The following is a 16,540-nucleotide window of genomic DNA, read 5'->3' as shown; positions in this document are numbered from 1 at the left end:
TTAGCTTGATAAGTCTGCTGAGTAAAGAGTCAAGTCAGATCTTAATATTGATTATACTCACGTTACAATTTTGGACATTCTGATCCTTAATTAAGGAGAAGACACAAAATGGATTACTTGATCAGTATATTATATATTGTTTTTAGTATTTAGTATGATTTAAACTGTTATTAATATCCTCAACTGTGTTTCCCCAGTCGGAAAGAGACAATGCAGATGAACCAATCAGCATGAGGAAGCCCAAAATGTTTTTCTACCATCTTCATGTAACTTGAAGTAAAACTATGGCTGAACTATTTTTTATTTTCACATATATTGTGTTTTGTATATATAATATTTTATATTTTATATGCTTTATATGCAGAGAGACAATTATGTCATATAGATTATCTGTTAACAGTAGTTTTGATTTTAAAATGTTTAGTATTGGTTATTTTTAAATCTAACCATCCAGCAGTGGGTGTATCTCTTTACTCCACCCTGAGGTTAAAGTGCCATTCGTTTTTCTAAATCACAGACTGATACTGATCCTAACATGTGACCACATTCTCAATTGTGAGGTTGCCACAGACTATTACATATCTGCTACTGCATGCAGGCACTCATTATGTCAAAGAGTTTAACTATAATAATATAACAGGCCCAGGTAATACAAAGTCAGACAGTCTTTGATGAATGTCTTGTCAGAATAGCAGGAAACAAAAAGAATTATTGGTCTGGCCTCTCTGCCTTTTTTCCAGTGTCTTTACTGTAAACCGACGTGCCAAAGAGAAACACTAGCCAATTGAGTTCATCGTTCCTTAAAAGTGTTTATTATTATGTGTGGAAAAATGTGCTGCAATTGCCTGTACAAAGTTTAAGATTGGGAACCTTTTGCTGTTTTCCAAGGATATGTGCAACTGTTTAAGATATACAGTGGTGCACTTGCCACATGCCTATAAAAAGAAACATTAATAAGAATAGCAGGTATAGAGTTGGTGGTAGTAATAGTAGTAATACAGTTGACATTGTTATAAATGCCCAAATAAAAGTGAAGGAGAAGCTTCTTAATTTCACTTTCCATTTAATTTGTTCTCCCAGTTATTTTTACAAGGAAACTAGATTCCAGTTGGGACCCTGCCTGCTCACTCCTCTTAAATCAATAATCAGCCCGTGTCTGCCCTTTTCTGTAATTCTGAACATTCTTGTCCTCTAATTAGATGAAATCCTATCATCTCACACTCATATTGCCTCAATCAGACAGGCGGGAAGCTCTGCCTCAGAGGGAGAGTGTAATAATTGGGATGTGTTGTTCTCTCTTAAGCATGGCAGATGACTAAAACGACAAGCTAATCCTGATTTTTTTGTCACCAGTTCACAGCATTAACCCGTGACGGCTCTTTTCCCTATCACAAAGAAATACTAATGGTAAAATGAAGAATGAGGTCATGGCTTTAGATGTGAAGAAGTTGGCTTTGCTTTTGAAGCTCAAAAGATCTGGACACTTCCCTCCCCTAGCTTGAGCCAATTGAATGAAAAGGAAGTCAAAGTTAAACCTGATGTGCTTGTGCAAGTTCTTATCCATGGACTACTGCACAAATGCCAGCCAAAGAAGCATAAGACAAAAACAAATTGTGGTCTAGCCTCAAAACAGGTGGAGCTATCTGTATCAACTCTCATTAATGAGTCCAACAGCAGATTGTGACAGCAGATGAATGAATTTAAATGAACGGAACTGTTAAATATCTGTAGTGATTTAATAAGATACAGGACACAACCAGTTTTTTTCTAATCCTGCAATAAAATGTCTCTCTCTATTTGGCCTGTTGCAAGTATAGGGTCTTGCAAAAGTATCCACCACCTTCCAATGATATACTGTACCATTTTGTTTAATTACAAATGTATACAGATTTTTTTAAGTGAATATTTTTTAGACAAAACTTGAAAGCTCAAACTGAACTTCCGAATGAAAGAATGTAAATATCATAAAAAACTACAATGAAAATCATTGCAACTAAAATGTGTTGATTGCATAAATATGGATTCCCCTTTGCTATGCCTTTCCAAAATGAGTTTAGTTGCACTAAATTACTTTTACAGGTTACACAACTAGTTGAGCGACCTTTATCAGTATGGGGTTCACATGACAAGAATAAATACAGTACACCTATCTGTGCAAGGTCCCTCAATCAGGTAATGCTTATTAATAAACAATTCATCCATGAAGACCAAGGAGCTTTCAAACCATCTTGGGCATAAAGTTGTAGAAAGGTATAGATGAGAAGAAGGGTAAAGACACCAAAATATTCTTTTGAGCATAGTAAAGTCAACGATTAAGAAGTGGAAGGTACTGTATATTGCACCATTTTGACAAAGCTTAGACCAGGCTATGCATCTAAACTGAGCTCCTGAACAAGGAGAAAAGCAATTAGAAATACCACTGTGATACCAATGTCAACTTTAAAAAAGCTACTGGAGCTGGATTGCTGAGTTGAGAGAAAATGTCCATGAGCCAACAATTTCTGGTCACTCAGTAAGGCAGACCTGTGTGACAGAGTGACAGAGTGTGACAAACTTACCTCCTGTAGAGAGTTTGTAAAAATCTTTTAAATAATACTGTATGTGGAAAAATGTATACCGGGAAAGGTAAGATTCAAGGTCAAACAGAACTGGAACTGTTTTGGTGAAATCCAAAGCCTTATTACAGTTCAAACAACACAGCACTCCACTCTGTCAACACCACCAATTCTGTCAGGGGGCAGGATTATGTTACAGAGCTAGTTGTCATCAGTAGGGACTCGGAGACTTGCCAGCAGTGAAGTAAAAATATATTCAGCAAAGTACTGGCAAAAATTTGCTTTTAGTCTACTAGATCTAAAACTGGTAAACAAATTCATGTTTCAACAGAAGAATGACCCACTGCTGTGTTGGAGTGGGTTGGAAAGTGCATGTGTGTCCAAGTGTCTACAATAGATTTTTCTGAACATAAGTACTGATTGAGACATTTATTGTTGTTACATTAGCAATCTTGAATCTGCTAGAAAATCTGTGGCAAAATTATCGATTAATGATTTCCAACCAACTTAACGGAGCTTGAGCAAGTTTATAAAGACAAATGGGGAAAAACCACTATTCCAGTAAGCAAAGATGGTACTTATTCAATACAACATCTGTAAAATTGCTACCAACAGTGCTTCAACTAAATGGAGGTTATAACAAAAGTTCGGGAGGGATGAAAACCACCAAGCTCAATCGGACTTGGCTGTAAGTAGTTGGCAATCACTCCTGACAAACCATTCCTCTCCCAAACACTATAAATACCTAAGAGATCCCCATCTCTCTCTTGCATCACACCTCCACCCCATCTCCACTTCTGCAGCTACCCATTGGTCACCCTGCATGGGGGTCCTGTCTCCTTGTCCTATAGCCAGGAGGCCAGCCCTCAGCCAAGCAAGTTAAGCCACAATTTAGCTCCATGACGCTTTCATTTGGGATGTTTGTCATTCCTCGTGAACTATTGATTCAGGGAAGTATACACATGTGCAATCAATTTTTTTACTTTTCCTTTTTCATTGCAGTTTCTGCTGACCATTTACTTTTCTCATTTGTAAAAGTGTGTATACTGTACATCATGTGTAATTCAACAAAATGGACACTTCGTTAGAAAAATCCATATTCTTTTTCGGAACATAGATACTGAAAGAGACATACAGTGTTATTTTAAATACAAATGCTTCACAGTATATGCTAAGGTTTCTCTAAAAAAACATTTCAGTAGTTCGGTTCTGACAATGAATGTGATAGATGAACAGGTGGAGGTGTTATTTTGTTTAACATTCCTAACTGAGAAAATGGCTATAAAACCATGGGAATGAAACTGACGGAACCCCCCCATCATCATCTTCTCAAGAAATGAGCTAGGGAGCTGCTGCTGTAGATTGGGTAGTGGGAGGCGTGTGAGACCAGTGCACAAAGTAAAAAAGGTCAATATGCACAATAAAAATATATACAGGAGATACCTGTATATACTGTAAATATACACAGTAGGAGAGATTTGGATATAATCTTCCTCCAGAACCCATGTTATAAACTTCTTTTATAGCAGAACATCATATAGGATGTGGGAGCAAAAATAAATATTTTTCTAAATTATAATGATTTATAATTATACAAATATATTTCTTAACAAGAATAATCTCAAAAGGTCAGCTTGCCAGATTCAAAACTGCACAACAAAGTAGTAGCCATGTTTTAAGCAAATAGACCAACCTTCATGCATAAAAGCTCCTGTGTGTGGTCTTCGGCACTTCCAGCCTCATTAAAGACGATCAAATATTTCTTCTTATAACACATTTTCACTCAATTATCCATGTTAAAATCTATCAAATATCATTCTGTTATCATGAGAACTTTCCTTTGAAAAAGGAAAAGGTTTTACTGTTAAAAGGTAATTTTAATTCAAAAACCAGTGACTAAAATTAAACCACTTTATGTCAAATCTTTTGAAGGGAAAGCCTGAAATACCATACTTCAATTGCATCCTCATGACTGGGGGAAAAAAAGTCCAGAAGTTGCATAAAGCCATGCATGAATTTATGCAGGTTAATACTGTAGATATTTCAGATTCTGGTCAGGATATTTGTCTAGTTAGTATACACAATAGTGCATTTCCACTTTGCTGTTTATGATTATAAATCTAATTGGATATAAGACCATAATACAATGGTGGTACTACAGTATATGAGCCTAATGGTCAATATAATCTTTGAAGTAGAATATTCAATCATACTTTTGTAAACTGTGATATTACTATACTGTTCAGATCTGTTGCTTGTTTTTATTGATTTCTGTGTTTTTAGGATTACCTGAATCAATGTTTTTCCTCCTTATTTTCAGTTTTTTCCAGACCATATAAACACTTTTATGATTCCAGTTACCTGAGAACTGAAAAGTGAGATCCTTTAGTAAATTTGTTAAGTATAAGTTTTGGAAAAATGCAGAGGAAGACTGTTGGCACAAGCAACATTTAAAAAAATTGTAAAACATGTTCCACTGTAAATTTCCAATTATTTTTGAGGAAATTATGATTGCTACACTAGTGAGAGCCTTTTCCATTTAGATCTTTGCTAGATTTCAAGTTGAAATTGTTTTAGGAGATAAAATAAAAAGCTGTCATCAGTATATTTTGCAAAGAAATAATTTAACAAGATTAATGATGCAATAAGAAAGATGTATCACAGCAACTTGTGTCCAATAATAATACTCTATATGTAGAATAATAAATCCCAAAATATAAAAAGTGTTTGACTTCTGCAAAGGTAGTAACTGGGTTTGGCTTTACTTTATTAAGTTAAATATTTTCATAGTGAACCAGAAAAAAATTGTCCTCACACATTTAGGGATAGAAAGAGGATGATAATCTAACAACAGTTATGCAAGTGCCAAGTCATACTCTCTAAACCACCTGTTGAAAAAAGAAAATAAAAACATCTAATATTTCATCTTTGAAAGCCACTGATTAAATCTTAAATATATCCACAGTTCTCAAAGCATATTTGTCTCTTTGTTGAAAACAAGCACGTTTTACATTACAAGACATTCCATCCTGCAGTGGGGGCCTCTTTAGTTTATATTCCATACCTCAGTCTTTTCTACAGCTGTAAATTATATCAGCTCAGATTATAGGGGGACAGAAAAAGCCAACTTTTTAAACAGATACCAGTAGGCTGTTCCTGTGGGTCTTTATTCAGTCTATATCCACATACCTCTCCAGGGATTTTTCACATTCTGGGAAAAACAGCATTATAAGAGGTATTTTTATTGCACAATTCCTTGGAAATACAAAAGGCAAATCCCCAAAGCATTTTTTTTGTTCAAAATTAATAAAGTTTCTCAAGCTTTTCATTGAAAAAATCTTTTATGCTTAGAAATTCAAGAAATTACTGTACACACTCACAACAAAGTGTTTGCATTAACATTGGAATAGTTCATCTCGAAAAGTTAGATTGTTTTATTTCTCTCAGAGGACCTATGGTCACTTACTGTACTTAAAATGCTGCCAAACCTATTACCCATGTATTTTAATATTTCAGTAATTCTATATTTGTTTAAATAAAATTAAGGTTAAGTGCTTCATACAATTGCATTACAGATTAAAATTATTTTTAACATGGGTCAAGTTTGAAAAGGAACCCCTTTACAAAAATGAACCTACATTTTTACAGTTCTAGTTAAATGCATAAATGTCTGTATGATACTTAACTTGGTCTTGTTTTCAAATGGAATAGCTCACCCCGGGACTTTATTTAGTGGATCACCTTGTTAATCTGGGTTTTCAACACAATTCAGAGCATTATAAATACTAAAGATGGGATAATGCAGATATTAATTGGCTCACACATTCAGTGTTTTTACACATTCAGGTTTTTACATTGCTGGATTTTGTTTACTCCTTACTTTAATATGTAAAAACTATATACTGTATGGCCTCCATGAAGGATATTAAAACAGTTTTCAGTGAGCAGTTCCATCCATTATGGCCCTTACTCCAGTCTGAAAAACAGGTGGTCTTATAATTAAGAAACAGATGCTGAAAACATATACTGTAGGTAAAAAACACATTTTCAGAAACTTTTTTTCCCCAAAAGAAAAATGAATTTTAGAATGTGTTGTAAACAAAAATGTATCAATAAATCAGTTAATTTTGGACTAACTAGGCTATGGTGAAAACTAAAGAAAATTGGTCTCTACTGTATGTTTCACATCAATGGATGTTCACGTTAAAGGCTGCTTGTGAGGCAAACTGTGAAATGGCACAAAATCCAAAACGCTTAATTCTGGCTGAGACATGCTTTTTGCTCCTCAAATATTGGATCTGAAATTTCATCAAAGTGTTGGCCTATATTAATGTTGGGGACAACAAAAAATAATGGAAAATTATTTCTTTAGCACCTTCAATATTCCGTATAACCTTAAAGCTAATGTTATTCATCAGGAACGTCAAACTCCTCAGGAGAAAACCATAAAAACTTTGCACATCTTAACATTTCTTGTTCTTATTGCTTGTTTTTCTATTACTATTGATAGCTGTTGCACGGTTCAGGGGTGAGGGACAATTTCCAAATATATATAGATAAAGATATAGATAAAGGATAAAAACAGCCACACAGAATCCAAACATCATAAAGCCTATTTTGGTATAGCAGAACTAGAAAACAGCCTTAAAAAACATTCAGATCATTATACACTGTCTTGCCTGTTATGTTGGGCAGCACAGCTAGCTCTGGGCTTCCATCTATCAGACATCTTCACAGGAACCTGTCAATGGTCTTTTGACCCAAGCAAAAACTTGCTACATATTCTCCTTGTGTAGAGGCCATAGGTTGTTTTTTACATTAGGTGTGATTTAGTCCATCCAAGCCAAAGCCAGAAAATCTTACTCATAAATGAAAGCATTCAAACTAAGCTTTGGCTCAGATCATTATAGTACAAACCTGCAAGGCTGACCTTAATAGAAATATATTTTTAGTAAGAGCAATAAAGTTAAGTTTTCTGTGACTAATTTGATGCCAAAGGCAAGTTCGGAAGTTTAAAGTACACAGTTATAAAGTCTACAGTTTTAAAATGCAACTATTATAAACATGAGCACACACCATGAAGAATTTTGAGTTCTTTTTTTTACGATAATAAAGTACATAAAAGTAATAGAAAGTAGCATTATTGTTGTTGGAATGAAGAACATAATTACATCTGAACGACTGCACTACAATCTCATACTTGCAGGCATCCTAGAGTAATACATAGAGTATAATTTTTAAAATAGTTAAAGCACTGAATTCTGTGTATCGACCATACAGTATGTACCCGATAGACAACAAGAAATAGATGTCAAAATTGCTCTATAACTCAGCTTTGGTAATTAATCAATGATTCTTCGCTATACACAATATTCACAGTAGAGCTGTAATTCTGGTGAAATGGCAGCCAAGATCTTTGTCCTTATTCAGTGAAGAAGGAGTGAAGACACAGAGTTGTTTTATGAGAACACATCAGAAATGCATACCTCCTTTGGTAGTCTCATTCTCATATAAAGAACCACATGACAACCAAGTTCAAGGCCAAAATTCAAAGATATCACATTACAAAGATATAAAGTCAGTACTTTATATTAAGAGTGGCTTTCATTAAAACTCACACTAAAAAAGCAGGGGGTGTGCTTTGATTTACTCTTTCTGGTTTCTCATGGCTCACCCCTTACAGGGAAAAATAAATGTTTTTTAGTTCTTGTAAAAAGGTATGCTGGGTACAGTAAATGTCAATGTAATACAAGGCCAGCATCTGCATTGACTCTTACTTGTGGATAGTAAAACTCTTTTCTAAATCACCCAATCACTAAACTGTATAGTTGATTCTGTATCCCTAAGAATTCCTTGTACAGAGAATTGTATCAATTACATCACCTAAAAGGGGTTAATTTGTGTGATGTACATAACACTGCAATGTGATTGGAGTGTACTTAAAAAAAAAACTTACCTTCCAGTACATACTGTATCATCTGTATTTAAATTTAAATGTACAGTAAAGTGACAAAGCACATCTCCTTTTAAACCTCTTTAGTGAAGAATATGATTATTAAATACATAAAAAAGAACAGTGTTCACAATTGCAATTGAGCTCCAATATTAAGCCATAAAATATGATTGTCATTTTACTTAAAGGACTATAAAAAGTTGTAAGACCTAATAATTTAAAGAATACAGCACATCATTTTGGAAACTAAATAAATCATGCGTTTCATTATCTATTCTTAACCCTGGAGAGTTCTGAACTCAGTAGCCTGGAGATCATGCAAAACAGATCTAATGTACACAAAGTACAGTATCATATATTTTAAATAACCTGGATTTTTATTATAAATATTATTTGATACTTAAGGAATATTTTAAGGTGTTTAAACCTCCATTTATTTTTAATATGAAAAGAAACTTGTTTTCCCGATTGTTATTTGCAGTAACTGCTCATAGTATGTTGGTTCTTTGGCTTCCTCCGATGGCATCCTCAGACCTGAGTGTGGAATGGTTCATTCCCTTAGAAGGCTGTTTTGCTTGCCTGACCATAAGGCAAATACATTCATTATGTTTTATCTTAATATGAAATGAATCTAGTGACTTCTGAAACAAAAAAAACAAAAACACTCTGTACAATTCAGCCATAAATGAAGTAACTAATAAAACAAACAAATTTATTAAGCAATAATTGCTAGCATTCCTCCCAGTAGCAGAAAAATAAATCCCAGCTGTGTGGCGATAAACTCTGAGGTGATTAGAGCTCAGACTTCCTGCCTGATTCTGCTGCAGGCTTAGAGGACTTAATCAGTATTCCATCCCAGTGTTTAATGAGTCCTGTGATAAATACTCACGATTCATGGCAGGGGACAGTGTTCAAACGGTAAGACAAGTGCATCACTTTCAAATGGGAAAATATAGATTATCTAATTAAAAAAAGATTGCCAGTCTACCAAAATCAGTCAGTAATTCCAAAGAAAATGTTTACTCATCTCATAAATAAATGTTGAAAATTAAAATCTTATGTTAAGCAAATTAATTATAAATATAAAATATAAATAATAATATATAAATATATATCAGGTGGGTAGCTGCGTCAGCATGCGTAGGCTGCAAAGGAACAAGTAATAGGTTTATTCCATGCTGAAAAAAGGAAGAAAGAGAACACAACGTTTCGGCCGTGGAGCTTTCTTCAGGTGTGTATATATATATTGTATAAATATATATGTATATATAATATACTCTAGAAATATAAATATATAAATATAAAAGCTGATAACTAATTTTACTCATTTTAATAACTAAGATACCTCTCAAAAAATGAACTTTTTCACAGAAGTATATTAAGCAACCAAACAAAAATCATGTTTGGCCATTATTGACCAGTAAGAGTACCTACTGTATATATGCAGTACATGACACTCTTCAATTCATAACTTTTGAAACCCCACTCCAAGATTATCAAGTTCATGCTAGTACATTTTACAATTTACTGTATTGATAAGTTAATAAAACTTAAAAGAAACTTTGTACTCTTTGAAAAGCACTTATCTTGAGGTGCTGCAGAGAGTTATGATAACTATGTTTCTAGCTATGATTTGGAATTAAAATGTACTGTACATCCCCCAAAAATGTCAGGTACAGCAAAGTGCTTTTGTAAGAAATAAGTGGGGATCTTGTTCTAATAAAGCTCATGTCATATGTAATGGGAACTGCTGTACAGTTACTTGCTGTGCCAGGTGGGCCCAGTCTGAGAAATGAAAAGTGACATTGTGTGCACAACCACTGCACTGTTTCACACCACTGATTAGTTGAAATGACACATAAGAGCAAGGTTTTAGATAAGCTTCTGCACTATATATAGACACAGTATGTGGGAGCTTTCCAAAAGTCTACTACATACTGTATTGCTTTATCTACAGTACTGTTTTATATACTTACAGTATATGTCACCATAACTCTTTTTAAACTATTTACCAGTTTATCTTGTTTTTTATAGATAAAAAGACAATTTTCAGAGTTCTATAACTCAAGCTCCAAGCAATTACCAGGAGATGGCTATACATTTACTACAGTATGTCTAGAAAACACCATAGTGTTGTTGGTGAGACTATCACTATATTTTTGAGATCTATTCAGCTACAAGGTACTTCAAATACTTCAAGGTACAGTAGACACTAAAAAACAATGTCAGCACTATTTCCATAAACCTAAGGGTATTCAATAATGATATAATTGCATTAAATAAATTTACTTTTTTCAGCCAAGGGTGGTCACAGTGCTTAGTGACAACTTTTTAAAGAGTGGACGAAAAGAAAAGAACTATACAGTATATTTATTATTTATCTAGTGTTTCTAGTGATGAATATCTTGTTACTGGAATGCATATTGGGAGCAAATACTGCATTACTTATGTAGTTAAAGGTATTTGTCTTTTTTTTAAAGTAATGATAATGAACTGAAGTGGCCGTCACCTCCTTAAGAAGTTCTATCATTCATGCATATAAACCTGTCAACTTCTCCAATGACTTCACTGCCATTTTTTGATTTCGTGTCCACAAAACTCCAGCCTGAACTGTTGTAAGTCTTCTGAGTGGAGATTTACAAGGCTGCAGCTTAACCTATGCTTTTATCTTAATACGCTTTTTTATGTTTTATGACACTTTTTTGTGGGACAGCACTCAATTTTAAAATCCTTTAAATTAAAAACAAATACTATAGGAACTAGAATACTACATGGAGAAATGCCATTCAGTCAAGCATTACAGCAGGGATTGCTGCAAATACTGTACAATCAAACAAATTCATATACATACAATATATTTAATAAGAATAAAGTCTTATTCTTTTTTGGTTAAGTGTCACAAAATGGCCTGGGCAATGGTCAAATTAGGTCTGTTTTTTTAATTTACATCAAGTGCAATTTATTTACAGTGCTCCTCTTCCCAAAAAAAACAGTTCTTAAATCAGGAACAAAAAAAAAAATCACCACAGTTAAAGCTCTGTATGCTTACTACTACACACCAGAACATCCCACTATCATCTCCCACTATCATCTCCCACTATCATCTCCCACTATCATCTCCCACTATCATCTCCCACTATCATCTCCCACTATCATCTCCCACTATCATCTCCCACTATCATCTCCCACTATCATCTCCCACTATCTCCAAACAATCTTCAGCCCTGAGGAGCCGCTTATATTATGTATGGCCCCTGCCCCCTGGAATGAACCATTGTCTTGTTACATTGTCTTTTTACAAACAAAATAGTTAACAATTCTGCAATTAGTTCAGTATATTCACAAACTAAAGAGAAAAACAGATATATCAAAACAATATTTTACAACTTCTTTTTTACCCTTTTCAAATAGAAAACAAAAATTGAATTTCCCCCTTTACACTATAAATACACCTGTAGAAGGGCAGTTAGGTTTGGCCCTTCGAAGCTACCATAGGTTGGCGTAAACAGGAAGTCTTGAACAACAGAATGAAAAGGTAAGTATCATTCAAAGTGAGAGTACTTTCCATTATCACAATCTCAACATTCAAACGAATGGTCAATCACCTTGTATGCATCTGTGCCTCCAGTTAACAAATGACTATTAACGGCAGTCACCAGCGAGACCCCGAGTATGCATCCTCAGAAACTAGCTAGCAACTGGTCGGCGGAAAGTGTGATTTGTATTTTCCAGTGCTACCCGTGCCTCGTGACAGACTCCTCTGTCACATTAAGTGACTTAAGTTTGTAATATTTTCCCGCATGAAACAGCAGAGTAGTTTGTTACAATTAAGCGTACTATAGAATATTCATAATGCAAGTTATAATGCAGATGCAACTGACCCATTGTATTTCAACTGGCCAGCTGTCATTCTAGATTTTGTTTGCTTTTTATGTTTTGACCATTATGTTGCCAAACATCCGGGGGTGTTGTCATCAGTAGGCAAGCACAGGGGTACAAGCTGTCAGTAGAATCTCATTACAGCCTGGGGACCAGCACCAGGTGGAAGGAATGAGGTCCATCATTTCTTAAATGTAATTGCACTTGAAAAAGGTTTGACTACCTTATTTATAGAAGTAACTTTAAGATAGTATACTGTACAGTGCTGTGACAGGATTCATGCACAATAACCTATACAGTATGTATTCAGTATATGGTTAGTGTTGAGTTCACATTCTGAGTCTCAAAGAATACCACAAATCTGTTTCTAGTATCCTTCCAGCATTAGAGATATCAGGAAATTCCTACAGTATGTACAATATCTTATACATCCTCATTTTCAAAGGAATAAAAAGGATGAATGATCAAATGTAGTCATAAACTTCTTGCAACAGTTTCCCAGAGTTCGGCAAATGTGTAGAAAACATAAGAAAACAAACAACTAGTATACTTACATTGCACTCCAATCAAACATGTTATCTACTAAATGCCTGTCACATTCTTCACAGCAGAAAAATAATGATTTCCAGACATTGTGAACTGGTGAAATTTAGAGTTAAAAAGTCCAGATGTGGTCTTAAAATTTGGAAGCTGAAGGGCCACATGATTTGACAAATAAATAGTCAAAGGCTAGGGCTTCACAAGGGACGCTGTTTTTAAAGGTTGCACAAGAAAATAAAAATGTGACATTGTGCTTAAGAGACTGAGATCCACTTGAATAAACCTGTAAACTGGCAAGTCAGTTTCCTGTGCTTTGTATTTTATGTAGTTAATGGAAAGGTGGATTGATTTGAACAATATACTGTAAATGCTAGGTGACTGCACGAATTACAAAATGGACACATCAGTTTACAGTTTAACAACCAATATCCTTCTTGCAATAAACTCCCATACTGCTAAGAAACACCATTTTTAGTAGTCTAACGTAATGCTAAAGTTTGCTAGTGTATCTTAACTTAAATTGTAAGATTGAGACCTTTAAATATCTACTCTTAAGGTTTTTACAATCTGGAGGGCAGTTTTGAGTGTCTGCAAGTTAGTGTGCCTGCCTTTTAATACTCAAAGGACCTCAGAAATCCGGTGCTCCTTACTGGCAGCAGAAAGACTGTCCCTTGTGACTGTTTTGTGACTGATGCTCCTCAAAATGATGTCTATTCCTGAAGCAACAGCTTTTATGAAACATGTTGTGAGAACCTTGGCTTTGGCAAAAGGTTTGAAACTATTTCTGAGCCTAAAAGGTTTTTAACTTGCATTTTCCTGCCCCAGTGACCAAGCATAAGCTTTGGAAACTGGCAGGCTCATTACAGTCCATGCTGGTTCAATATCCCCATGAGTCTCTCTGGAATGTTTTCCCTTTTCTCTCCTAATTACGCACTTTAACACTGCTCTTGCCCCTGCTCTTTATGAAGCAATGTAATTGCCCAGAAAAGTCATTAAAATGAAAAATAAGTCTGTCTGTTTCTGTACAGCCCCCACTTTGGCTTTGGATACTAGAACTAACTGAAAAACATTTCAGTTGTTTCTGAGGAAATTGCAAGTGCAGGACCCGGTACTCAAATCGAGCAATATTATCATTTTAAAATACCACAGATGGTAAGAAATTCCATATAGTAAGAAACTGTGATTAATAATGACTTGAGTCATTATTTTAAAAGAAGCTGACATTATATGATGTCTTCCAAATTAGTAGGCCACAGTGATTAAATTGTGAGATATGGCATTTTTTAACACCACCATTTACAATATACAAACAGAAGAAATTATTTTTCAAAAAATATATTTGGAATCTTAATACTTAATATTGAATGGTGTATCAGACGCTGTTGATGCAACAGTGATAACACAGCCAGAAAAGCACTGTGGAACTGGTTGTGTAACGCGAAGCCTAAATATGTTTTTACTAGAAAACTGGAAGTCAGTCCAGTAGTGTTTCCCACTGTCTGAAGCCAACATACTATTGCAGTGGTCTTCCAACATTGTTTTTCCATTTGATAGCTTTTGTGGCACAACTAAGTGTATTAGAATGTTTTCCCACTGTCTAGAGAAAATACTTGCCAAAGCCTTTAATTGTATACTGGTGGAAAAGTAAATATATTAATGAAACACCTTAGGTAGGTGTAATTAATGTTTAGTGTTTTCCAACTGGAAATTGGGCACTGCATAATCTGGTGAACTTTATAAGGATTGTGTGACTATCATACTGGGGCTTCATACAGTACAATATGTCATGGATAAGAAATGAGTGATGGTTTTACTTATTGCCTTTTGTCAATCATAAATGGTTAATATTTTATATTTGTTAAATATCTTATAAGGAAAGACTTATGAAACTGACACTACCAATAAAAGACTATTTCTCAGTCCATGCCGTTATAATGAACACTAAAAATAATAATTTCTGCAAATGGTAACAACATTGGTGCACATCCAATGAGAGAGCTTCTGGTGTCTATTTTAATGATAATATGACACCTTGTGGTGTTACTAAAGGTGTCATGTATACATTGGGACTGATCAGCAACAACTAGTGTTCCTTAAATTGAAAGCTTTCACCAAAAACTGGTGAAAGTATTGGGGGAAAGAGCTCTGTCTACCACAGAAGAGGAATAAGGTACAGAAAGACTTGCAAATTATGAAAAATATTGCTTTATGCTTACATTTGGACAACACCAGCAGGACCATAAGACAAAATAAGATGTCGCTGGATATACAGTATTACAGTTAAACAATGTCTTAACTTGTGTGACTAGTTTCTTTAAGTCACAATATGGTACCAATCCCATTCTGCCCAGTGGGAGTTGCTAAGGGCACATGGTGCTGAAACATTTGACCTGTCATTTGCAGAAAGTGGAAAATAGTGGAGGGAAAAAAGAAATTATTATAAACCAAAAATTTCCTGACCAACAAATGTATTCTGATCCATTTTGTGGTCCCGCACCAAGTGTTGGAGGCTCTGACAGGAAGATATTGAAATTCATAAATTTAGTCAGATTTATTTTCATAGTAACTTTTCTGTGTAGCTGTGATGTGTTTCTTGGCTGGAATGGATTTCTCTGCCTTCATTGGCTACTGTCTTCCTCTGAATAAAGTACTGTTTCTTCATTTTTTTCTCTTTTTTTTATAACTGAGGCCTGTCTGGTGGTAGAATGGTGTCCATTATTTTGTAGCACATTAGCACTCACCAGTTCACTTGTAAAGCTTAGGTTCTGCATTATAGTGATAGTTTGAAGGAAATGAAACATCCGTTCTTTATGTTTATGACCCATTCACTATCTGGTTTTATTTTTCGTGGTAGGCAAACATCCAGGGCATTAGCATTAATATTAATTTTTGCAGTTAAATAAGAAATGAAAATGGCTGCACTACTGATTTTCTATTTAGCCTAGATAAAGAAAAATAAAAGAATACAGAGAGAACTATAATGTAAAAACTCCTTGAAAAATACCTCGGAACACAACAGGTTAAATAAAAGACAATTTTTTTCTGTCTGTAGTTACACACACTAAGATCTAGAATTTAATCTAGCAGGTATAACATGTAATTAAAAATATGGTGTACTAGAATAACCTACTGTAGTAGATGCTAAGCCATAGAAATGACCCTTCTTGAGACATTTTAAACAGTGATGTCCAGGATTTGCTTTATTTAATGAATTCAGAGAACTGCACATGATATTAAAATGATAAGATTCAGTTCTCCATAAAAATCTACAGACAAAGGTCCATTAGAAGCCCAAAGCTTTCGCACACTTTTTATAGTATATGCAGACTGTAAAATAACCAATAGGAAATGTTGATACAATTCCAGTGCAAAATGCAATTGATTTTTCCTGGCATCACTCACTTCAAGATTCCATGAAAGAATTATTCCAATATCTCCCCTTTCCCTGAATAACATCTCTAGGACACTCTCACTATTAGTTGTTCTGGGTCATGAGGCAGCACCCATGGTAAATAAATCTCGAGATATAGGCAGGATGGTACTCCATCCATTCTAGGAACTGCCAGTTCCAATGAAAAAGGTTCTCTTTCACAGGTATTGAAGAACTGCAATT

At 34.7% G+C, this 16,540-nt stretch overlaps 1 long non-coding RNA gene across 1 annotated transcript in view; it reads left to right on the top strand.

Moving 5' to 3' along the window:
* Positions 1 to 12,003: 12,003 nt before the first annotated feature.
* The window catches only part of LOC138238177 (uncharacterized), a 135,666-nt gene continuing 131,129 nt past the window's right edge, over positions 12,004 to 16,540 (top strand). Inside the window, exon 1 of the long non-coding RNA XR_011189316.1 lies at positions 12,004 to 12,043. This is a non-coding gene — a long non-coding RNA (uncharacterized lncRNA). The remainder of the gene's footprint in view (positions 12,044 to 16,540) is intronic.

This window comes from Lepisosteus oculatus, chromosome 4 (genome assembly GCF_040954835.1).
Source record: "Lepisosteus oculatus isolate fLepOcu1 chromosome 4, fLepOcu1.hap2, whole genome shotgun sequence".
NCBI classification, from domain to species: domain Eukaryota; kingdom Metazoa; phylum Chordata; class Actinopteri; order Semionotiformes; family Lepisosteidae; genus Lepisosteus; species Lepisosteus oculatus.
Note: the sequence above shows the minus strand (reverse complement) of the source record. Positions and strands in the feature narration are given on the sequence as shown.